Genomic DNA, 25,769 nt, shown 5'->3' on the forward strand with positions numbered 1-25,769 from the left:
TTTATTTCGCTTTTCACTTCGGGGTCAAAACAAGGATTTTTAAAGTTGGACTTTGAACTGGATTCATATCTGTATTCATCCTGTGGGCAGAAAACAGAAATAATAGGAAAAAATTTTTTTAAATTCCCTGAGACACCACAGTGATCCCAATCTATGCACCTTAGGGCAAAATCCCTCACTGGCACATTAAGGCATGATAAATACTCCCCATATGGGAAGGCAGACATTTCCAAAAAACACATTAAAGTAACCCCTGTGAGGATGTCAAGATCTCCCCAGCTCACCAGACGGGGAAGTCTGATTTAGTACCTGCTTTTTTTTCTTTTATTTTTTCCCCTGAACCGCTTAACTTTTCCTGATCCACCTTTCTATAGATACCAGGTAACAGCTCAGTGTCACCTGCACTGAGGAGCTTAAGTTTCTTTCTTCACCAACACGAGCCCCTATGTCAGCTTTAGACAGTAAATGAATTAAAAAAAGAAATCCCACATACATTTTGTACTGAGGAGGACTTTCCATCTTTAAAGGAGACAGAAAGAAAAAAAAAGAACTACTTGATTATTTCTCTAGAAACTACCGAAATCACATTTTTCAGATCACTTGCTTCACAAGGAAAATGGAATTTTAATCCTAATTCAAGATGAAATTTAAAGATGAATTCTGAGAAGAGTTAATTGCATATAAAGTATTCACAACTCAGCTCATCAGAATTTTAACTTCCTAAATTTCCGTCCTCACTTTTCAAGGAAAAGGATGGTGCTGCTGCATAGAAGATTTAAATCTTCATATTTTTTTCAAGCTCAGTTTTGTACCCAGCAGAGCTATGTCCATTTAAGAAAAATAGTGACACTAAAACCTTACTCTGTAATTACGATGATTGGAAGAAGTGTTTGATCTCTTGAGACTGCTGGAGAAGGTTATGAAATGACCGAATGAGTGATTTATCTATTTCTACTTTTCTTAACGTCTTGTATTTCACTGGTAGAGATATTTAGAGTTTTGCTGCCTGTGACAATGTTGGATCAAGCAGCTACTGCAGTTCTGAAAAATTTAATGACAATGAAGATCCTCCTTTTTCTCCATAGAGTATGCTATTGCAAAGGCCTTGCTGACACACACCTTTTGGTTCTGAGTGTGCAAGACCCAACATGTAATATTACCAGCAAAAGTTTAACCTATTCAAAACCTATTGCCACTAGGGTAATCACAGTTGATCTTTCACTTTCTGCCATGCTTGACTCTATTTAAATGCAATACTTTTAAAAAGAAATGCTCCATTTCCCAAGCAAACAATCCCAGTTGGATAAGACAGCGGGATTTCTCAGTGGGCTATAGGTTGCCTACACAAAGAAAACCTCATAGGATTGGAGCCTTCCAATCAAGTTGAAATATATTTTTAAGGCTGCTTTGGTATTATTAATCACTGCCTTCTGCATCCTACCATCTGAAAACTTGAGGAAAGCACTGTTTTTAGAGGGTCCCATGCAAAGCAAGGCAACGGTGGTCTGAGAAGCTTGCTGCTTTCTACTAGGATGAAGAGAATTCTCTCTCACGAGCTGGACTTGCTCCCTTCGGATACACCCAAAATACGTCCATACGTCCAGAAATCATGAGAAACATTACATGTGAAACAAAAAGACAAAACCCTCAAGCCTACAGCCGTTTCTAATGAGCATCTCAATAATCTTACTCAGTTACGTTTTTATGGAAGGTCGTAGAACATTTATTGTTACCACAAGTATAAGAGATGATGGCTGTTTGTGTTTGGAGAAGCATTTTCTGGGCATGTGCCAAGCTATCTTCAATTTCTGTAAAAGCAGTGAAAATTACTACCGTCACAATTGCCTGATTTTGGTCCATTATAATGGAATTAACATAAAACATCTAGAGAAGCATTTCAAAGCAGTACATTTTTATACAGTAATCTGATTTGGAGCTGTCGCTAACTGAGGAAAAGCGACATGCAGATTAACATGACACCCTTTGTTAATATAGAGATAAACGCTCCCGTGCTCTTGCCTGGGAACAGTTAACTCAACACATTTGGCTCCAAGCATTCCTGCAGCTCCGAGGGAGGCCAAGAAAACCAGAGCTGGGCACAACACAACACATCATCCTGTGACTAAAGTCACTGGAAATTAATCACTTACCACAGATCAGATACCCACCCAGCACAGATGATAATTTCTTCTGAAACAGTGGAAAAAAAGTGTGTGTGTATACATATATATATATATATATTAAGGTGAAGTCTTGAGAGGTTCAAAGCAACCATGTTCTTGTGGGCTTCTAGTCTTTGTGGTTGATCTCATGATGATTTTGGATTACAGAGGCTGTTAGAATGTGTAACACCACTTTTCCCTTCTCCTTTAGTTCGTTCCTGTACCACACTGAGGGGTTAGGAAGGCAATTTGATAAAACAGCCTACCGACCTCCGGCTCAGCATTACAGCTAATTACATCACAGCGTGCAAGAAACCAGCCCACAAAGTCAAACTTTCTGAAGCGTAACAAAAATGCCCCAAGAACTGTATCAGAGCATCAAAAAAAAAGAAAACTGAAAGATAGTTCCCAGAAAAGATACTCAAAAATAGCAATAATACCTCTGTGTAACTGATTCTCTAGCTTCACCTGCACCTTAAAGTACTTAGTGTCCATTATCTAATGACCAGCAGTAGACTCAAAACCTCTGGTTGATTTTCATCAAATCCCCTTGGTGTCCAAATTCGCTTGGGTTCTGCTCATGTGCAGGAATGAAGCTGCCCATAAGGGGATCCTACTCAAGGACCATCAAGCTGAATGGGCCACCTGGGCCACATCAAAGCTTGGGGACTCTGCGACATTATAGCCAACAGGAGGTAGCTCCTGTTCATGCTCCTGCATTGAATACAGAGACCTTTACTCAAACTGCAAATATGGTTCTCAGAACAAGGACCTATGCTTCATCCCTTCCACATTCATGTCCTCACTTTATGTGGTCCTTCTTGCTTGATTTTTGCCTCTCTGACTCCAAAAGTGATAGTCATGCAGGACAAAAACATTCCTCCAGGAATGAAACTGCACCTGGAATCATGTCACAGCTGATACCAGAAAGCCTCGCTCAAAAGATTTTCTGTGACCAAAGGAAACTGGGATGCTTTAGTTACCAGCTGAACTTGAATCCACCCTTTGAACTATCTCAGCGTAACGTCTGCAGCATCACCATGTGGCAAGAGCAGTTGTTCCAAAAAGACACTCAATGAAGCAGAGAGCACCAAGAGCCAGAGCCACACACAGCGACAGACTTTAACTTCAGCACTCTCCTGATTGAATGCAAAAACACTCCCCGTTTCTGGCTGTCATCGATTCTGGTGGGAACAGGCTGGTATTGTAGACACAGCACACAGAAAAATCACATGCCTTGCCACAGTGGCTAGAAAGATAACACATCATCGGCGTTATCAGAGAGATTCGTCAACACACAGGCATGCAGACACGTTGTTTACACTGAGGGCAGCTCAGTGCTGAGTCACTGAGAGCGTGGTGAGCACAGGCGAACTTCAGCACTGCCAGAAATAGACGGATTTGCCTCAACAGGCAGGCAAAATATCAGTTGTGCCGTGTCAGTGGGGAAAAAAATAGGATGATGAGCAGAAACGCGATGCACATGGGAAATAACATATACAGGGAACCTAGAAAGGCACAGGATATTCTGTTACTCGTGGTGTCAACTTATCCAATGCTTCCTTTAGGACGGCTTGTTGCACGTGGGCTTAGCACTTTAGGCCGACCGGTTACTTTAGTAGGGCTAAAGGAGAGATTTTCAAAAGATCACATTTCTATGTGCCTCAGGACACAGCCAAATGTTTTAAAAGTTCTCATTACACATGCTCAGCAGCAACTACTTTAGAGAAAAACTGACCTGTAGTCATTTTTTTTTCTAAAAAACTTTTTTTTCCTCTGGTATTTTTGTGGCTACTGCTCAGGTAGAATAATCTGCTTTCATATAGCTACAATATTATACAAAAAAAAACCCCTCCAAGCTGTAATTCTGAGGACATCTCAGAGCTGGTCCTGCTCACCTCCCTCATTCTTTGGAGGAATACCCCTCCCTCCTGGCCCTCCATACATGACTTTTCATTAGGCTTTCTTTCCCTCCGATATCAGACACAGATGTTTTACATGCAGAAACAAACACACAATCTTTAAAAACGCCAAAATAAACATTAGTTTTAAAATGGTTTCTACTTTACATGAACAACTTGGCAAACCTTAAACAAATTCTGGAAACTTTTCAGTATTTCAAAGTAGGCTTTTTTTTTTTTTTCCCCTCCCCAAACAGAAAACATGGTTCAGCTGAAAAAAAAAACCCGGATTTATTGTTTCAATGTTCTGCTGGACTGGAGCCAAGGAGTTTAAGCAACTTGGTCAGGGTCCTGTGATGGGGTTAATAAGAGAGCAGAGGAAGGAACCAGGCGCTTCTCATCAGAATGCCTGGACTCCCAACTCAACAAGAGGCCGAACTCTTCTAGTCACTGTTGATACTGAGAAATACTGATCTGTGTTAAAACACAGATCCCAGGCAGAGGGAAGTGACCTGGGTTCTCCCTATTCTGACACTTCCAGCAAGCTCAGAGCTTTAAAGATGGAAACAGATAAGATGTAATGCCAAAATCAACTGAAACCTTTGGTTTTGATGACGCTTTCGCTTGCAATTAAGGAGATAGGGAGTAGTTGTCTGTTAACCCCTACAAGAAGCAGAAGGAAAAAGAGCTGGTAAGGAGCTGTAGGGTGTCATGATGTATCAAAGAAAGATTGCTCTCCATTGATAAATACAAGTGTCCTTGTCCAGACATTCACTATTCCAGCTGCTTTATTGCTAGTGTAGCATTAAAACAGCAATTTAATGATTTTACTAGTTACCCTTCAGCTATCAAGGCAATACCACTTATTTCATTCTAAAATAGACCAACTCATCACTGCTTTGACAATGTCCCACCTCCCTACAGTCCCAATCCACGAGAGCTGCTGAAGGACCCATGGACTCCAAACAGCCACAACCCACTATAGAATCTTGTTGCTCAGTGCGTATTGTCAAAGACACAGAGTGAAGACATAAATCAATTGTTAAGCGCCTGGTACTTTGTGTCTATGAGAGAGCTAAAACAAAATAGTCAGCGTTGTGAATAGAGATGCTTGAATTCAGACAGAAAACTCTCTGCTTTCCTTACCTTAAAAAGCAGCGCCTTGGGGGATTGACCACCTTACTGAAATCACTGAAGCTGAATTTGAGCTGCACTCTGGAACCAAGGGCCATCTCTAGAGAAACTAACATAGGTGCTGCTCTAGCTTGGGAAAGACTCCTTGATTCAGAAAGACACCAGGCACATATTCCTCTTGGAGCAGCAGTTACATGCTATATAGATGTGCATGTCAAACCCTACCCGAGGTAAGGGCTGCATCCCCGTAGGCACTCCAAAAACACGTAACAGGAAAAAATCTTTCATCTCCAAAGGTCCTCTTCAAAGCTGAAAGCTGAAATGAGGTGCCTAAAGGCTGACAACTGCCAAGGGCAGGCCCCATGAATGCCCACACTTCACATCTTATATATCTGCCCTGTCTATAAGTGAAACACAAAAGCGAAGAAAAGACTGTCTTGGGAAGAATTTGTTCCAGTTGATGCTCCCCTACAAGCACTTGATCTGAGCAACCAACTGTGCGGGCACACTTTTGGAGTAACTTTCTCTTGCTTTGTAATTCTGCTTCGCTGGCATCTGAACTGATACCGAGAATGGATGAACCAAAGGTAGCTCTTGGGGAAAAGGGGCCTTACTGGAGTCTCCCAGGGTGGCCGTGGAAGTAGCTGAGTAGTGCCGTAGGTGCTTTCCTATCCTTATAGCTCCTCCATACAGAGGGCTGACCTATCATTTCCAATGAAAACCAGTCCTCAGGATCAGGGCCACTTAAAGGATCCTCATGTTGTCTTATAGCTCTAAAGTGCTGGGACACGTCAGTAAACCTCCAAGAGAAACGCAAAGAGGAGACAGAGAAGTCCTTGAAGACACTTCTGCCCCAGCAACATCAACCCCATTTTCAGGCAGGTTTTAATCTGCTTGATTCCAAAACCTGGCTCCGCATGGTGTGTAGAGTCGGCCCAGGAGCCCAAATCCCGATCCTGGCCATGCAATCCATTAACTAAAGCTCCAGGTGTGTCCCACCTACCCCTGGATCTAAGCCTGGCCTTGAACTTCTCAGCTGCTCTCTAATGGCTGGCTGGTCTCCTTAGAGCAGCCCATTTTCAGGTGCTCAGTAATCCATCTGCGTGGCCCAGATCCTACTACAGCTTCTAGGCACAAGGATTTGGTGAGGATCTGTCCTTTATCAATGTCAACAGGACTTCAGCAGCCTTCAACATGATCCTTCCCACAGCTGCCGGATGGTAGGGACAACTGTGAAAGCCAGGAAGAAACAGGATTGGTACAGGAGAAAAAAGGTAGCAATTTTGGTCAGTGTATAAATAAAACCAATGGAATTTTTGCCTCCTTCCCAGGTAATGCTACCCTGCTTTCCTGGAGCACACTGGGTTTTGTTGTCAAACAATCCTTAGCAAGTGCAATCCTCGCGCTGGTAAATTCTGTTAGGAGCTGTGCACCTGCTCGCCCATTTCTATCTCCAAAATCTACTGACAGCCTCTTCCAGGTGCCAGAGCACATCAAAACCCATCCCTGGGATCAGTCAGTTCATATTGGCAGGGAGCAAAATATTGGCATAAGGCTCCATTCGGAATTACATTACGGCGTTTGGCTTGCTGCTCCTTTACATTCCACTTGAACTTAATTATGTCCAAGCCCACCAGATGTGATGTGGAGTACACTTTAAAAGGGTGATAGCAGCTTTTCTCTTGGCACATATACATTAAAATTAAGAGTTTTAACTTTTTTTTTTTAAATTTTTGAACAGCAAAGAGGAGGGTTGCTTGGGCCACGAATGATGTAAAAAGTCTTTTCCAAAACCTGATACTCCCAATTGTGCAGTCAAGCAGTGAGAGCAGTTACTACAGTAACACAGTTCAGATTCTGTTTCCCCAAATGGATGATGAAATAATGATTATCCATCCTGTTGGGACAGCTGCCAAACCAAATGCGTACACTTAAAAATCTGCTTTTTGGGGGCATATCAGTATAGATTTTTTCTGACTGAGAAGCAGATCAAAAGGCATGTGAATCAGCTCAAAGCAAAGTTCTATTCAGAGGTTTCCAAAACACCCGTAATTATATTTCTTCATCAAATAAGCGATAGCAGTTGGACCTCAAACAGAATGTTTCAGTGAGATTCTGAAAAAATCATCTCAATTCCAAAATCAAAATCATCTCAATTCCAACACAATTGTCTCAGGATAGCAAAGGATGGGGTAGGCTCTATCAGGTCAATTATTTCCCTGAGGAAAGCCAGTCTGACTCGTGAAAATCTAGATGCCACATTTTTGTCCTTGTAAGGGTTATCAGTCCCTGATATTTTTAGGGCATTCAAGATGCCTTTAGATGCAGAAGGGCCTTAACTTTGGTTCCAATGAGAGATTCCACTTGGCTTCTGCCACTGGAAGGAGTTCAAAACCTTTACAGTGCTCATGCAAGTCTGATCATTGAAAGTTCCTCTCCCCTCAGTAACAAAGACCATGCTCGCCAATAAATCAAGGTCACCAGAACACGTTCTCTCCTATTCTTGTGGTAAAGAACTTAGTTCTACTCTTTCCTGAACTTAGTTCTCCCTTCCTTACTCACTCCATGTTAATATCAGGATCACAGAATGGCTCATTCTGGAAGGGACCTCTGCAGACCTCTGGCTCAACCTCTTGCTCAGAGCAAGGCAGCGTTAGATGAGGTTGCACGAGGTCTTCTCCGGGCTCTTCTCCAGCGAAGTTTGGAGGCTCACCAGGGACGGGTATTCCCTTAGTGTCTCTCAGGGAAAGAACATTTCTGTTAAGTCTACTCGTAATTTCCCCGTGCTGCAATGCATAAATGTTGCCTCTTTCTCCACTGTGCATTTCCAAGAGTAATTTGGCTCCTTCTTCTCGGCATCTTCCCCACACCTATGTGGTTCAAGGCACCGATTACCTTCTCATGCCTCTGGTGTTTCTCCAGGACCAGCTCTGTTGTTAGCTCCTGGGCAGGCCTATTTCCATAGGCACCAGCAGTTCCTTCCCTGATCCTAGCAAATGCTGCAAGGTTTTCTGGTTTAAAGGAGAGCGGTGCATCTGGAAGTTGGGATGCGTAGGAAAAGTGATAGCTGGTTCAGATGCCAGATAACTACTTGGGATAACTGCTTATCAACACTAGAGTAGTCGGTAAGAGCTAATTAATTAAAGCATCATGCGACTCGAATACTGAATATTTATCTAAGCAGAATAGCTACCCGCTCCCTCCCACACATCTTCACTCTTCTGCTTTCACAGACATTTTGAAAATTATTAAGGTGGCACCAGATTACTTGCTATTTTTAACATTCAATGCAGTAGTGGCACTCCAGGAAGAGACTTATCTCCTGCAGCAGCAAATCTGGACAAAGATTTTCGCCAAACATCTGAAGAGCATTTACTTCTTAATGGGATAACAATTCCTTTATAACTATTTGCATGTTTCCTTTACATAGTAAACATATGCTTAAATAGAACCACATGCATAAACAAATGTCCATGCTGAGAAAAGTCAAATCTCAACGTATCCTACTGAGTTCAAGGATATGGCTAAGGATGGAGCAGCATCCTAAAAAGCATTTTTTTGGCTTCTAATGACCAAAGCTGTGATTCAGTTTCTCAGTGCCAAGGGAAAATACTTAAGTGACCTGATCTTGCTAATGATGGAGGATCCTGCACCATTCACAGTCCCTTTATCTTCCTGGAAAACGTGGCTTACATCATCAAGACCCACGACCAAAACATCACAACTAAGGCCTGTGACCTTAAGCTACTTGTCTTTTTTTTTTTTTTTTTTTTTTTAATTAATCTTCTAAAGCTTCAAACCATATAGCCCTCAGTAGCATCTTCATGTCAGAAAGGGAGGCATGGTTGTCTGAGTTTGATAAGGAACTTGACATAAATCCACTGAGCAAGGCCAAACAAAACAACAAATAATAATAAAAAAAAAGTAGTGTAACTACTAAGTCAATGAGTAGGAGAAATAAGGAGTCTAACATGTTATTTGTTTATGAGCCAAGAACTATTTTTTCTTAAATAGGACACAAAGGGAGGCAGTTTCAGAAACATAAGGAAAAGGTAAGAATATTTGATAAGGCTGCGTGGAAAATTAAGGAGTGCCTATTTTTGAGTGGGCACTGTAGTAATTTTACAGGATTAGGTGAGACTCTGTGTATCAGAAGAGGTGTGCAGGGAAAAAAAACTCTTTTTCTTATTTGTTCATTTGGTGTGCTTCATTATGTGTGCAATTTCTTGCCTGTATTCTCAGCCTGAAATGCAATGCTTTGACTCTTATTTCTGATTGTCTTTTCCCATATAAAATCATAAATCTCTTGGAGGAAGGGGGAAGCACTGTTAGCAAGCTGTTGACTCATCTGTTTTGAAATATTTGAAAAAAATAAAGTAAGAAATTTTAATTGAGGTAGGAAATAGAAATCAGAGTACCTGCGTGCAAAAGATAAAGGAGAAGATGGATCTGCTCCCCTTATTTTTTTTATGGGTATCAGAAAGGGCTGTTGGTATGGGCAGAATTTGGGCTTTTCATGGAATCATGAAGTGGTTGAGGTTGGAAGGGACATAGACACAGTCAGTGATGGGACTATACAAGAACATGGCACCAGGAACGGTCCTATCAATGGCCGCGCTAACAACTACTGCGGTTACTCTTCGATGCTCTGGGTCCATCATGACAGCAACTGCTCCCAGCTAAACGAGAACTAAGAAGCAGGAGTGGAAAAAGAAAAATCTGCTCTAGGAATGTATGGACAGAGGGCACTTTGGAAAATGTCAATGTAATGTGCCCATTTGTAAGTGAGCGCTCTGATCAAGGCACCCATTTGTTTCAGCACTGACAACACACACCACCATCACCTCGCCTTCCCCCGAGACTCCCTCGTTTTGTGCTCTTAATTACTGTTAATGACAATCTTGAATGTGAGTTCAAATTACTCTCCCTTTATAGCCCTTGTCTGAAGGGTTCTTTGTGCCCTTCTTTGGAAGCTGGCAGAAACACTTGGTTTGGAATTGATATGTGCGCCAACACAGATCAAACAGGCCTTCGATTTCCTCTTGTCCCCCCTGCTTTCCTCCAGTTTTGGTTAAGTTACATTTCGCAAATCAGACAAGATGAAAAAGGCAGGCTGGCAACTAATATTAAAAATGCAACTTGGAAAACTAATTTGTACCATTATCCTTTATCTTTCTGGCAGCCAAAATGATCACTAATATTTCACAAACGAAAGGGGAGAATTAAGATGCAACCATTACAATCGGACTGGATTATAAATAATGGTTACTAGGGAGATTTCAAGAGCTTTTAATTTAGGAGCACAAGAGCCTTTGAGAGGCACTGGGATATGTGCTCCTAAATCCCCTAATGACCGCTTTTGAAAAACATTCCCCTAAGTCATTAGAGCACTTTACAAAGTACTGCAGAAGCATAAAGGGCAGCATCTCAGCAAACCATAAATCTGCCTTCTTACCAACAGACTGGAGTTTGCAGCCTGTGTGTGGCCTTTTACTCCAGCACATTACAATCAGCTGCTGGCCCATGGCTTTTCTCCCTTATACACCTATTTTTTTTTCCAGGACAATTTCATCTTGCTTGGCGTTATCTCTGGAGATCCTTCTTTCCTTTACAGTGTGGTAGGACAGTTGTGCAGGGCTGCTTTAGACTTAGCCTCGCTCTTCCTCCCCAGCTACCTCAATGTCCTTCACCTTCCTCGTGCCTTTAGTTTCAGCTTTTTTGTAAGGATCCCAATGACCACGCCCCAGAAAATTTATAAATTTGGGACCTGCTCCAGAAACATATCTACAATCACCCGCTTTCTTTTGCTTGTTTGCAACCTACCTCTTACCAGCTTTACCTAACAGTCCTCATTTCACCTTGAAGTGCCACAGATTACAGTTATTTTGTACTTGTGAAGAGCTCTTGGCCCTCAGGGATTTTTCCAAGGTGACTGACACAAAAAGCCAAGGGCAGAGGATTCTAGACACCCTCCAGCACAAACAGCCACTCAAGCTGCAAGACTACCTTGCTCCTCCGACCAACAAACCTGTGGGGATGTGTTGCTCTCCTTTTCCCTCAGGAAAGCTGGGATGCAATCTTTCTCCTACTGCACATCCATGCAATCCGCAATCCTTCTGAGCAGCAGCACGAGCTTTTCCCACTCTTCTCTGCATAATTTAAGTGAACGATGGTGATGAAAGAACAGGCTCCCGAGCTGGAGAGGAGACATGACCCCACGCATCTAGGAGCTGGCTGCACTTTGTTGTAAATGAGACCGTCTGCAAGGGTCTCCGGATGAAGAACGTTACCACGGCCCTTACGTACTGTTTGCGCGTTTTCATTTACATTAAATAGAGATAAGTTGGCCACCTACTGTTCATATTTGCATATCAGATGGTTTTGTCTCACATCAAGAGAAACTAAATGGTTTTAGTTTGAAACAGATGGCAGGCTGTTGGCAGGAGCTTTCAGAGGCATTAACAATTGTACAGTGAAGTAGGACTCCTAGGACAGATGAGGAATGAAATACCCAGTGCTGGAAAGTGACCTGAAATGAAACCTAAGGTAGAGAAGATCACACAGCAAGATGCTGAAAATCTGTGGATTCAGATTCCACAGGCAGCTCCTGCCTCTTTCAGAGACCCAGTCCGCGGAGCCTTCCCATCTTCCAACATATATTCCCCTATTCATCCCCTCGGGATGCTCTGACCTGTCTATCCCATAAAATGCCACCAAGCATCCCTGATATCTCACTGTGTCTTATTCTGCCGAGTGCTCTGAATATCTGCAATAGGCACTGGCCTGGAGGAAGCAGTGACTAAGAGCTGGAGAGTTTCATTCCTTTGTGGCACTATCAGAAACTAAAAGAAAAAAGAAAAAAAAAGAAAAATGGAAAGATATTTAATTTTAAAAAATGGAATAAAAAAAAGGTTAATCCCCCTTTCCCAGGACTTGAAGACATAGAGATACACATATAAGTGTGTGTGTGTACATATATATACATACATACATGTATATATATATACACACATATATATATATATGTACACACACATACATACACACAAAAGATATGTTTTCCTTCCTAGGAGAGGAGGAGGCCCGATTAAGTGAAAGCAGTGTTCAGGTTAACGTCTCCATGTGAAAGATTATGTGCCATGGGCTTAATTGATTTGGATATTGTTTTCACCGAGCAGCCAGAATGAGACTATTTCAAATCAGGGGAAAAAAAAAAAAAGAGCCAAACACGCTTAAAACACTTTTGACATTAAACATTTTGATTCTTCACATCCTTTGCTCTCCAAAACAAGTTGGCAAACTTGCTAGATATACATGTACAATGCTGCTGAATTCCCCATTTTTAATCGAAAAATGCTTTGGTTCAGATCGTTGGCTCCCTCGTGTCCTCCTTCCCCCTTTGCCTCTTGCAGCCATCTCTCCAGCACAGACTGCTACTTATCTCTTGCATCTGCAGTGTGCTATTAGGCAGTGCTGCTGAAAGACATTTCACATTGCAGAACGCAAGCTTCACTTTGCCCTTACACAAATTAAAACCCGTTTTCCTGACTTTGGTTCAACACACATACATGTTCTTACAGACAATTAAAGAAGTGCCCACGCAGTCATAAAACCTTTCGATAAAATAACATCAGATGAGAAGGGAACAACTCCACCATAGGATATGGATCAGTGCCAAGGACATCTTCCACTTTCCAGCTGCCTTTCTGCTTTGCTCACCGAGTGACTCCACCACACACCAGGCACCCCAGCCCATCCAGGGTACCATTTTTGACTGAATCCAGCAGGAGCTCATTCTCCTCCCTGATTCACATGCTTGGAGCCCTTCCCTAATCAGCAAGAACATCAGCAGGAACATAGGAAAGAAGCACTTAAGTTGTGTTTTCACTTATTGTATAGTTTTCTCTGCCTACTCTTCTGATCCCTGATCTCCTGGTGAGAAGATCCCTGATCTCCTCTCTGATGCAGGACCTGAGCTCTGCCCAAAGCCAGTGCTTAGTGACCCTGGGTACCAGCAAGGCCACCACTCCTTGCCAGATAATTACATACATGGAGAAGTAAAGCTGTTTACTGCCTTTCGACAAATAAACACAGGACCTAGAGAGAAATCACAGGTAATTTCACCAATAAGATCTTTTTTAATTCTTCAAAAGCTGGGAGGAGATGGTCAGGCTCCTGATGTGCATGCAACAAAAAATCATCGTCACCTGGTGCTACCCAAGTGCTTTGCAGTCCCCAAACCAATTTGGAAGAGAAAATCGGAGAGCAAACACACTACCTAGGTGAGCCTAACTTCATGTCTGGGCTGCACAGAGATGCAAATCCTCCTCTTCATCCTCCTCCTCATCCAGCCAGCATCCAGGCTTGGTGCTTCAGCAAGGGAGCCTGAAAAACTAACTGCACAGGTTTACTGCTAGCAAAGAGAGCAGGAAGGATATGTAAAGAAGAAGGGCAAGTAGAAACGTCCAGATGGAGGGGCATCAAAGAACAAGCTATCAGAAATTTCTGGAACAAAGCAGAGCAAAAAAAAAATGCTCTTTTGGGAAGAGGAAACACTGTGAAGAATTGTTGATCATAACATTGATTTCTCAGTCTGAAGCAGTTTCTCATTTCCATCCCCGTTAGACATGAAGTTGTTACAGAATCAAAACTGAAATGACACCATTGGCAGAACATTCTCAGACAAGCCTAAACCATTAATTTTTTTCTTTTTTTCACTCACATATACACAAACACAAAAAAAAAATCTATGGAAAACTGTCAGGCTGCATTTCCACCTTTGGGCTAAAGCCCAATGTTAATATATACCCACTGCCCCATAAGGTTTATAATTGATTTTGAAAATATCCTAAGCTTCTGTTCTCAGAGGTCTTGCTACCTTCCAGATAGCCCCTCACTCTGTCTATAGACAAGCAATAACTGGGGTCTAACAGCTTGTAGATCCTCGCAGCATTTATTGGCCATAAACAGGATGTGATAATATATATAAGAGGCTGCAGCATGAAAATCACCTTTATTTTCTTCATTATAATCTTTGTTAAAATAGAGCTAGGGGAAATAAGTCAAAGCAGGACTGAAAAGCCTTTGTCTGTTCAACCTTCTTATATTTTGGGGGAATTAAATTTAAAGGAATATGATGAGACGCAGAAGACTAATTTCTCCTGAGCTCAATCCTAATGGACAGCAATTGCTTAGGCACATTACATTTTCCTAAATAATAGTGTAATTCTGGAATACAAACTTTCTACCATGGCAAGATTTCCATATCTAGGTAACGCACCAAAGCTGCACCTTGGTTGTTAGGGCTGGTAGTTAGGGTAGTTATTACCTGACCAAATACCTTGAGAAAACACAAAGCAGATCCCTGTGCCCGGAAAAGACTTTTAACAGAAATTACCAAAACCAGTTACGTACCTTGACAGGAATTCCCACCCGCTTGCACCAACTTCTCACGAGGGAGGTTTAAGCACAATCCTGCATGGGGTGATCAACTGGCAACCTCCTGCTATATTGATCATGCTAGATATTGATCATGCCCTCAGCACTACCACAGAATGAGTCCCCATGGGGCACGGAGGAGGGTTTTTGTGTTCCCTTTGCAAAGCAGCTCAAAAGCCACAGGCAGAACCTGCAAAAGCCTCGGTAGAGCCAAGAATTGCAGGACAGACCATGTCCAATCTCCAGTACTGCTTATTAATACATCAGCTAAATGCACCAGGCAGACAAATGACCTCCAACCACAGGCTGGGACTGCAAAAACGTTCACTCTGCTACAGAAACGATCAGAAATATTTGCACGTCGTGCTGTTAATGCTTTGGGACATGCAAGGCAACTTTCTTACAGACCTGGAGGCTGTCAGAAAGCGGCAACGAACAGGGAACAAGAGCCCACCTGAGCTCAACACATTATATAACACAACTTGCAGATCCTGTAGGTGAGTTAGCCGAGTTCTGGTTGCACATGACACTGCTCACTCCATAACCCTGCTATAGGGCACTGCAACACGAGATCTGTGCCTACCCCCTCACAGATGAAGGTTATACCCCCTATACTGGTCCACAAGCCATTTCAGCAACCTAGAGTGTTTTAAAGGCACTACACACGCCTTGCTGTTTGTTGTGCATTAGTATTCATATGGAGAGCATGGGCTTTTAAGATGCATCCCTTGATGAAAACATTCTTTTGATATGGTATCATCCCCTCGCATAAGCAGTACTAACAACACTCAACTGCAGAATATTTTTGAAGCTATTTCACAAGAAGAATCCTGCGAAACAATCCACAAAAGATAAACTTACTGCTGCAAAATGATGGCAAAATTGTTGGTGAAATGATCAAATTTTATTAATAGGCTCTTCAATTATTGAAGAAGCAAACACACTCACTTAAAACCCCATTTTCCCCTTTTCCTTCTACAAATACATTTTTTTTTCCATTTAAAAACTGTAAATGAAAGATAAAAGTGAACAAAAATTGGCAAGAAAGAGTAACAGACAAATCTGAAAGGACAGAATACTAACTAAGGCACCTTGGCAGAGATACTTCTACTGGAAAAAAACCTCATCCTCCTCTTTTCGGTGGGATAAAGCCGATAAAGCTGACCTGGAGTTTGGATTTTCCTGATGAAGTAGACAGATTTTTGGGACAAATTCAGGCCCAAAAGTCAAAGAGCACTAGAGCAAGCAGTGTGAGGGTGTCAGTCAGGTTTCATGTATGCACTTGGCTTCTCCACTGACCTGTTATTTCTCTTCTATGGCAGTTTGTTCCAACAAGGGAAATAAAAGTTGCCTGATCAACATGCTGATTCTTCCTCTGTTTTGTTGGCAACTTTAGGCAGAGAAAGGGAATAAGCAAAACGTAGGAAATTCCTTTCATTTATTCCAGCTACTGAAGGGACCACATAGGTACGAGCTTTTCCTGCTCCAGTAACAACTGTGGTAGGAACAAAAAAATGATGGGGCTAAAGTGAAGCGATTATAGCAAATGCAGTTTCTTTCAGAAGTGAGAATTCCAAACTAGTAAGAAGCAAACTGGCAAGGAAAGGTTCAACAAGACGCCTCTATAAAATGCAGATAAAGCAGAGGCAGTGGTTTGTAAGAGCTGTGGGAAAGTAATTAAGATATTTGTGTTGATAGCCTCAATGCCTAGATGCCTGCAAATAATCTAAATCGACAGTCTACTTGAAAGAAATTGTACTAGAAGGGACTTGCTTGTATCACTTTGTGTTTATCTTGCTTTCTTGCTCTGTCATTGCCAATCTTTCCTCATTTTTTTCCCAGAAAATTCACAGTAAAATACAAGTATTTTTAAAAGCTGAAAAGTGCGAGTTCAGAGCACCACCACAAGCATCAATATAGGTGCAGTTATTCCATTTTTAATTCCTGTCCTTGTCTTTTTCTCTTGCTACTACCTGAGAACATCTCTTAATTTAACATTAAGCTCATTTACCACTATTTCCTTGCAGAATGGCACCACTTCAAAAGAGAAGAAATCATAAGTAATACAACAGCAGTAATCTTCAAGTATAAAACTCTTATCACGTCAAATTTCCATTAAGCTGACCTTAAATGACAGTGTGAAAACAGCAACAGAAATACTAAATCTGAAGATATTTAGATATTTTTCCCCAAAGAAATGTTCTGTTTCTTCACCAATTAAAAAAAAAAAAAACCCAAAATGAAAAAAAAACAAAACAGGAACAACCTGAAAAGTCTTTCAGCCAAAGACAACTCAAAGCTCTCAAAAATGTACTTCTGCTTTGATGACAAAAAAGACAAAAATACCTTCATTCAAGTCCCCCTTCCCATTTCCCTAGATGGAGATTTTTTTTTTTTTTTTTTCAAAAATCCATGCAGGTACTGCCCCTGTTTGCAAAGTAAAGTAAAGTAAAGTAAAGTAAAGTAAAGTAAAGTAAAGTAAAGTAAAGTAAAGTAAAGTAAAGTAAAGTAAAGTAAAGTAAAACACACCAGAAATCATTAAAGTCCTCAAGAATCTGAGGATAAGCCCTTCTCCATCTTTTAGAAGCTAGAACAACACAGTCAGTACCCACCAGCCACATCAAAATAGTCGACACCACGGACCAAGGTGCTAATCCCAGAAGCCAGGATCACTTTTGTGCCTTGGAATGTTCTTGCTTATCAAATCCCTTATACACTTTATGTGCCTCAGTGGATCTGGAAGAGAGTTACTCTATTATGGAAAACAGTTTAAGCACCAATTTCCTTCCAAATTAATTCTAACTCAGCAGGGGCAGGCAAACTAAATGCTGGGAAGTATCAACAGCTGTCAGTGTCAGAGCTTGGAGGGTAGCAAAGCTGATGTGACAGAAGTTAATTTCTATTATTGTGGAAGATGCTGGTACCTTTTTTGAGTGAAAGATATGATTTGGGCCTATATTTGGTGCATAATGTAGATTCCCTCTGCCAATGGATGGATGGCAGTAGGATATGCTTGATCAACCCCAGATTAGCTTCCAGGTTTTTCCTTCAAGCAGTTTAAGACAATAAGGCTGCCATTCACAACATCAGCCTGTTTCTTTTGCAGACTACCTCCTCCTTTGCACGCTGAAACACTAATGACAATGAGGAACAACTCCCATTCTGCCTCAGCTTGCTTCTCTCCAAGCGAGTATAAGTTTTAAGTGGCAAAAAGCAGCTACTTTGCTCAATTATTGATTGCCAAGCCTCCTCTAGACTTTCCAAAGAGAGCCCTGTGGTGAGCACATACTGGCCCTCACTATCACCACTGAAAAATTTACACGATGAACATTTCTAGGTGCATCAGTTCTTGCATGTGCAGCCTTAAACTGAGTTTAACACCTCCAAATCATAGCAGGGCTCCCACTGGGGGGCTTCATCAATTCATTTCTTATCTTGTCCGATACTCATTTGATTCAAGAATCTAATTTCACCCCTTTCCACACATCCCATATCTTAGATTTACACCATTTTAACACCTTATTCCCATTTGCATGGCAGTGAGTGAAGCTCGCAGTGATACACCAGCTTTTGCTGATGTTTACATGGGGTAAAGCACTTAATTTCTCTTAGCATTTTATTCTGCCCTACATATGGAAACTGTTTAGCCAGTTGCTAAATTGGAAAGAGAGGATAAATGCTCAGAAACCCTCCACTGCTGCCAGAAGGAAGAGCTCCTCATTCACTGCTAAGGCTCCATCCTCTTCTCTTCTCTGCAAGGTTGCAGGAGTTGTTTGTTTCTGTTGAATTTGGTAAGCAAAACCTTGAAAAATCTAGATCAAAGAATACTTTAAGGGCCATCTCCCCTCACAAACAATTTTCCAAAGCAATGCAAGAAGCCTCCCCTAGGCCAGATACATAGACCTCCAGATTACTAGAAGATACCAGCTTGAAGATCTGCCCTCGCTTCAGCTGACACCAACAGAGACCCCTCCTGCTGGGAGGCAACACATTCCTGTTCTGGAGCGTATAGAGCCTCATTTCTACAAAGCCATATGCTTACATTTTAGCACACACAGACAGCCCGATGTCCCGCTCTGAAGAACCACCAGACTCTTCTCTACCACTTCTTGGGAGAGATCATGTTGCGCTGAAATGAGGTCAATCAGACCAATTTATTCCAGATGAGGAAATAGCCCAATATACATCAAAACCCCTACATGCTACTAAACAAGATACCTCCCACGGTTTTATTAGGAACATCCCTTACAGTCAGAATGTAAAGAAAAGATGAAAAAAAAAGTCTTCTGTTTCTAATACTGGATTTTATTTTTTACTCATATTGTTTGTGTCGTATTAAGAGTGAGGAATGCTGGGGGCAATGTGGGTTTTGTAACATTTCAGCAGCTTCATCTGTGCCAAACAAGAGCTGAAGCTGGTTCAGCTTGTAGGAGACTGTGATGTTTCGGGGTAACTCAAGTATGAGTTGGGCTGCACTGACAATGCAGAGGGACATAACAGTAACTCCCTTGCCAAAGGCTTCCTGCCTTGTTCTTCTACATCTGTACTGCATGCATAGTCTTGTTCATTTAGATTTAAGGCGTGTTATCCCTGGCTAAATTCTGGTTCAGATGCAGGAGTCACCATGATGATCTTCCTTACGTTTTAACAGCAAAAAAAGAGTAGTCCTTGCAGATGGAGTAAGCACTGAGGGCATAAGGTACTAGGGAAACATGAAAGGCCAGAAACTTAAATGTCTATTGCCAACTATCACAGTTTTACTGCAAGCCTGGAAAAATTTATTGTTTTTCTGAATGCTCCAAAAGCCTCTCAGATAGCACGTCAACTGTGGCAGGTTTCCTTGTTTGAAATGTATGGTTTTAGCCTGCCTGAAAATAGGAATCCTAATCACTGAGCACAGGAGAATATAACACAACACTGAAAGGCCCTTCAGTATTTCAGGCAATCCCAAAATTTCAAAGATGTCACCATTAACAACACAACGTCAAATCATCTGGGTGCAGAGTTAAGAGCCTGACACAGGTTATCCACCTGATGCCTTGGAAAGCAGCTTTACCCACTGGAAAAGCCTTAGGCTAGGGGAAATAAGACCGTATCGATAAGGATCATCTTTAGACTACTGTGACACCTCAGTAAAGCTGAGGTGCTAATTATGGGCTGCATTGTAGAAATTACAATTGGTTGATTTCGTTAGCGCTCTGGACTGTATGTTTATTTCTTAACACAAATTATTTTGCTTTTGGAATATACTGAAACTCCAGAGACTTCCTGGACATTGCATATGGATAAGGACGATAAAAGCTGACACTACACTTAGGTTCTCCAAGCCACCGCTTGCATTCTTCCTCAGACACTGTGTTTATAGCTGCGATAAACAAATCTAGATAGGGCAGCATTTGATACACTTGTTATTGCCTTCCATTCTGCTTTCAGGTTCCAGTTTCTACACTAATCTGTTACAAATCTCTATCTCTCATGCCTGCACAGCGGAGATTAGTTCCCTAAACTCACAATTCATCTGGAAATGGGTTATTTTGCTTTACGTTGCCCCCTTGAAAGTCCTGAGTCACAAAACCTCTTGGTCTATGGTAGAATTAATAGCTCTGCCCTGCACCGGTAGCATTAGCCACCAACAGCTGCTTTGGATTGTACCTGCATGAGGAACTGTACGTGTCCTCCATCCTAAAGGACATGAGGAGGAAATGGTAAAATCAAGGTGGGAACTGGATGGGACTGCACGGTGTCACGCTGTGCACCAGAGACCTCCAACTACTGAGAGTTGTAAGCTGAAATGGAGAAGAGCAGGGTGTGGTATGAAGTGGGAGATGATCCAAGTACCTTGTAGATGCCATAAGGTCACCCAGCTTTCTACACATTCTGACTACAGCACCTTCCAGTTCTTGGCCCTTCACAGCCATCTCCTCCTTTCATTATGAGCTTCTTCCCTTAGGGAGAGTTGAGGCAAAGACGAAACCACTCTTCATCTTTGTTGCATCCTCACATCACTGCTACCCACTCTCCCCCCACCTCCTTTTTTACCTGAAAGGATATCTTCCAACTTAACTCCTTCCTCCACATTGTCCACCTAGCTCCTCTTCCTCCCAGAGCCTCCTAACACAAGATTATCCCCTCTCAGTGGCAGGTACCACCCCACGACAGAGCTCATGAAGACCTCCTCTTCAACAGCACAGAGGTCACATGAGCACCTATCCAAGCCAAACCTGGGACACCTCCTGTGCACCAGCGCCCTCCTCAACAGCTCTAGTTCTTCAAAAATAAGACTGCTAACGGCCCAAGTGCCTGCCCCAAAAACCCTTTACTGCAGTATCCAGCTGGAGGCCACTTCCTTTTGACCCAAGATCATTTATTCTTTCTGTTCAGTTTCCCATCCGCCAGCATGGTGGGCCAAAGGGATCTGACTTGTCCTGCACATTAGGCTTCACAAACATAGTCTCCCAGTATGCTTGGTCATGTTTTCAAAGGCATTATCATGTTGAGTATGTTGGCATGACCCCACCTTGGAGCTCTGAACTCCTTGAGGAAGGGGGAACAAGGAGGCACAGCCAACCAACAACATCAACACAGTGGCTGCTGGTGCTTCAGAAGGACCTATCCATCCAAATCATGGTTAGAAAGAAGTCTATGTCTCTGTTAAGAGAACACATACAAGAATTATGTCTCTGGCTGAAATGAACCAATCTCGTGACTCTGCTACTTTCATAACTTCCAGCAGGACCTGAGGCTTTGCATCCCGGACCTGCTTAGGGGGAGAAAGGGCAGGAGGGACCATCATACAGATGGGTCCAATGCCCCAGGGAAGGCAGGGCTGCAATAAGTCCTGAAGCTCCAGGAGAAGATGCAGCTGGATGGTAGCTCCACATTCTGCCCTTGCTGGATCTTATCAGGCAAAACCAACCAAGGTAAGGAACGTGGCTGAGAGTAACTTAAGGGTAGAAGGGCCCACATTACCGGCACATAATGTATTTCCTAAGGCCCACATTACTGACACATTATGTATCTCCTAAAACCCATCATTACATAGTCAGGAAATTATCATCAATAATTTCACCTAATTGCAAACTAATTTCCTCAAATGTAGCTTCCACGCACAATTTCAATTAATTTTAATGGTGTGAAAAGTTTGAAGAGGTTTCCTTAGCCCCTGACTAAGAACCTTCAGGACAAAGACAATACTGGCACAGATGCTACATTTCTTAAAGTATGGAACTGAAAATTAAATTTCAATCCTAAACTAATTAATAGTTTGCTTACACATTATTTTAATGTTCATTCTGTCCTGAGAAAATAAGAGCTGTAAGCTGAGGAGGAATCATGTTTTACCTGTGAAACCTGGAAGGTGAATCTCCATTTGAAATGCAGAGCAGAGCTGAGGCTGACTAGAAGGCATAGACAAGCGATAGCTCTTAAGAGGGTAAAAAGAAATGGGATATGCTTCTAACTCCAGCTTAGTATCTCAGGTGTGGGTCTGAACCTTCCCCGAACATCAGACCACTCTGATCTTGGGCAAATTACTCAGTGTGTTTCACAAGAGAAATTAGCAGAGTTTGGCCTTGTAAGCCAAGTGAAAATAAACACATTACAGATTGCAAGGTGCCTGCAAAGTCTGGAGCCATCCTGGGAAGAGTCCTACAGATTAACTCTACGCTGTGGGAAAAGCTTCTCCTTTTATTCATCTCAAACCTATGACACCAAGAAGTTTCCTTAGAAGGTCCTTAGCTCCTCCTTTGCTAGGAAAAGTGGGTGACCATTCACCATCCTTCTCTCCACACCAAATACTTTTTCATACTACCCAAATGGGCCATGTCTTCTAAGAGGGACAGATCGTCTCTTCCGAAGGAGATGGAAAAGGTTCTGAAAAGTGCTGTTAAAACAGCCAGAGGCTCACGGGAGCACAAGTCAAGGGGGAAACAAGGCTCAGGAGAATGCTCCCAATAATAATAATAAAAAAATGGCACCACAGACTCATATGATTGTATGGTGTATTTCCCAAATCCCAGGAAAAACACAGAAAATCGCTATCAATAATTTAAGGTTAACAGCTGCCGCTGGAAGTCTTTCTTTGTAAGTACCACACAAAAGAAACCTCCCTACCAAATTGCAACCCTTCCACAGAGCATGAGAGTGAGCAGGTTGGTACGAGAGGGATTATTTTCAATCCAAATTACAATAGTTGAAGGGATTGAGAGGAGAAGGTTATTTGCTCCAAGACACAGGGAAGTTCTCCTCTGTAGACTTCCCTGAGAAAGCTGCTTTTTAAAATACGTACGTGCTATTGCATAGAAACAACTAGGCAACACAAGAGAACTAGACAACTGCAGAAAAATATGCCTTAAAATCAGTACATCTATAGAGAGATATTTCACAGCAGAGAATAATCTATTCTTGGGAGAATTAGTGCTAAAAGAAAGTTATTACACCTGTGTAAGGCTGGCACCAACCACACTGCAATTTTATTTATAGTGGAACAACTTAGCAGTTCCAAGCTGTCTATGGAAAGGACAATTTGTTTAGTGTTTTACCCAATGATGAATTTATTCTGCCTTTTCTTTCTGCCTTTCAGCAGCAAGGCTTTCCAAAGGCAAACTGCTGCACTTCTCTGCACAAACACAAACAACTTACGACCACTTGAATTGAATTCAGAATGTTTTCCGGATCGAATTATACAGTAACAAAGTGTTTTGACACCACCGTATCAGTAGGGTAATTTGCTTGAGGTTGAAGCTTGTTTATTTATCTGCAGGCAAGCAGAGCACAGGGGAAATCCAGAGACCAGCCTTGCAGAGCGGTCATCAAGCGCTCGGAGGCCCTCTTTCCAATGCCACATGTAATGCACGTCCTGTAAGAAGTAATACTTCTTGCTGGGCCTCGTTTTATTAGATATGTGCACTTCAAACTAGAGCTCTTCCCCACGTTTATCCTACTGCAATGAGAGAAGTTTCTAGCATCCACAACTCAATTATTTCATTTTTTTCAGCACAGACAACCCCTTTTTGTTCAGGTAGTCCATTCCGGGCAGTTGTTAAGCTACAGGTTTTGGCAGTAAGAGATCCTGAGAAATAAAGTCCGTCTCAGAGGACATTCTACATTCCCAATGAAATCCAGGAATGCACATCCCTGGAAAAGAGCGCTTATACATTTTATAGGGGCTGAGGAATCTACGTGCAGGTGTACACTACATTATTGCAATGATCCACAGTCCTCTTGGAAATTCCGTAGAAATGATCTCAGCATCAGTTTTGCAACTGAATTACTTTTTAGTTGGGATGCCGAGAACTACAGGCAAATCTGCCTCCTGGCCCATCACTAATTAGGCTTCCTAAGTGCCAATATTTCTTTCTGGCACCGTGAGGGAGACATTTTCTCTTAAGTAACATGTAGTGGCTATAAAGAACTCCCCAAATCATTTTTACTTAGTCAATCTTTTTTTTTTTCCCCAAGAATCATTTGTATCAGTGAAATTAAAACAGCTTTGCTCCATCTGAATCCTCCCTGTGCTTTTGTATCCAGGTAGTGGATGCTTGCATTGTAATGTGACATTTACACTGGCTTTTACGAGCGTGGCTTTAATTAGCTCTGCTTCCGTGGGACCCCAAGGATCATAAGCCACGCTTACCAGGCAAGGACAACCTTCCTAAAAGCAGTGAGGTCGCTTCTGTAAACACTGGTATAGTTTTCTCAATGCAGCATATGATGCCGTGGGATGACTTGTGTCGGGGACACATAGGCTCAAACTTGGCCAAGAAATGAGGTAGAGCTCCTCTCCACCCACCTCATCCACACGCTGATTCTCATGTGGGGAGGGAAGTGGGTGAGAAAAAGAACTCACCGACACGGATGTTCTCATCCTCTTCTCGTCCTCCTTCCTCCCTTCTCGTCCTCCTTCCTCCCTTCTCATCCTCTTCTCATCTTTTTTCTTTTCCCCTCTGTGTGCTAGGAGGAAAAACACATGTCAGCTCCCATACCAAGCACCTTCCTGAGAAGCACAAGCAGGGTAAGGATCTCAGGTACCTGAGAGGAGACCCAAGGACCCTCCAAGGATGTCACGAGCAGACAGGCACAGCAGGAGATGACAAGAAAAGTGATGTAACCAAACACATCAACTGCACTGTCAAGGTTTTTGGAGACGTAAACTGTAATTTATCGCTTCATTTAAGACAGGTGCCTATGGAATCATTCTGCTGAATTAGCAAGACAACAGCACTTTATAGAAGGGTAATGTGGCAAAGAAAAAAAAAAGTCTTCCATAGGACTCCATAGAAACTCAGGCTTTGCTTCTGTCACCCTAGGTGAGAGCCTCTTGGGACAAGTACAAATCTTTGCAAGGAAGACCCTGAATTCCAGATCCAGATTCCCAGCAATAAGGATTGGCCTCTGCTTTCATTTCTGGTAAAGAAATCAGGCAAAACATCTATTTTCATTCACAATGCTGAATCGAGCCTTTCCATGTTCTCCAGCATCACCACCAAAGGCACCTGCAGGCCCTTTATGAGCTTGGCTGGTTATTTCAGTACAAAGCCCTGGGTATGGACCATAGGCAGAGCAATGACCATGACTGTGTTGGCAGGCATCTGTAAAACACACATTGAAGAGACCTGGAGTTCAGTGCAAGAGCTCTGGCAGTGACAACATTCATCAGACAAGTGGCCATTAGTTCTAGGTGATCTGCTCTTCTTGACATAGAAGAGGTTAATTTCAAACTCTTTTAATTCTGGGGTTCTAACCCAAAAGAAGAGCCGGAGCTGAGAGCTGTGCAGTTTATGGCTTCAGTTTTTATGGTGTCAGGGCCACTGCAGCATCACAACAGCGTTAATACTTCATGTTCCATTGAAGGCTCATGGATAGCCTTCAATGGGCTGCAGATAGCTGACGTGCATTTTTTTTTTGTGTATTGCAATTTGTATTTGCAATTCCTACTGATGCTTTGCATTCACAAATTGAAAAACGTCACATTAACCCCTCAGAGGGTAACCAGAGAGCTGGGGCACAAGGCGTGTTTTTTTTTTTTTTTTTTTTAACTAGTAAGGAGAAGATAAAGAACTTGCTTGGAAGGATTCACTAAGGCCTAAGGCAGCCTGCATGGAAACTGAGCAGCCACTTGCTGAAATTACCCAGT

Source organism: Nothoprocta perdicaria, unplaced genomic scaffold (genome assembly GCF_003342845.1).
Source record: "Nothoprocta perdicaria isolate Ctin4 unplaced genomic scaffold, notPer1 scaffold_178, whole genome shotgun sequence".
Taxonomy (NCBI): domain Eukaryota; kingdom Metazoa; phylum Chordata; class Aves; order Tinamiformes; family Tinamidae; genus Nothoprocta; species Nothoprocta perdicaria.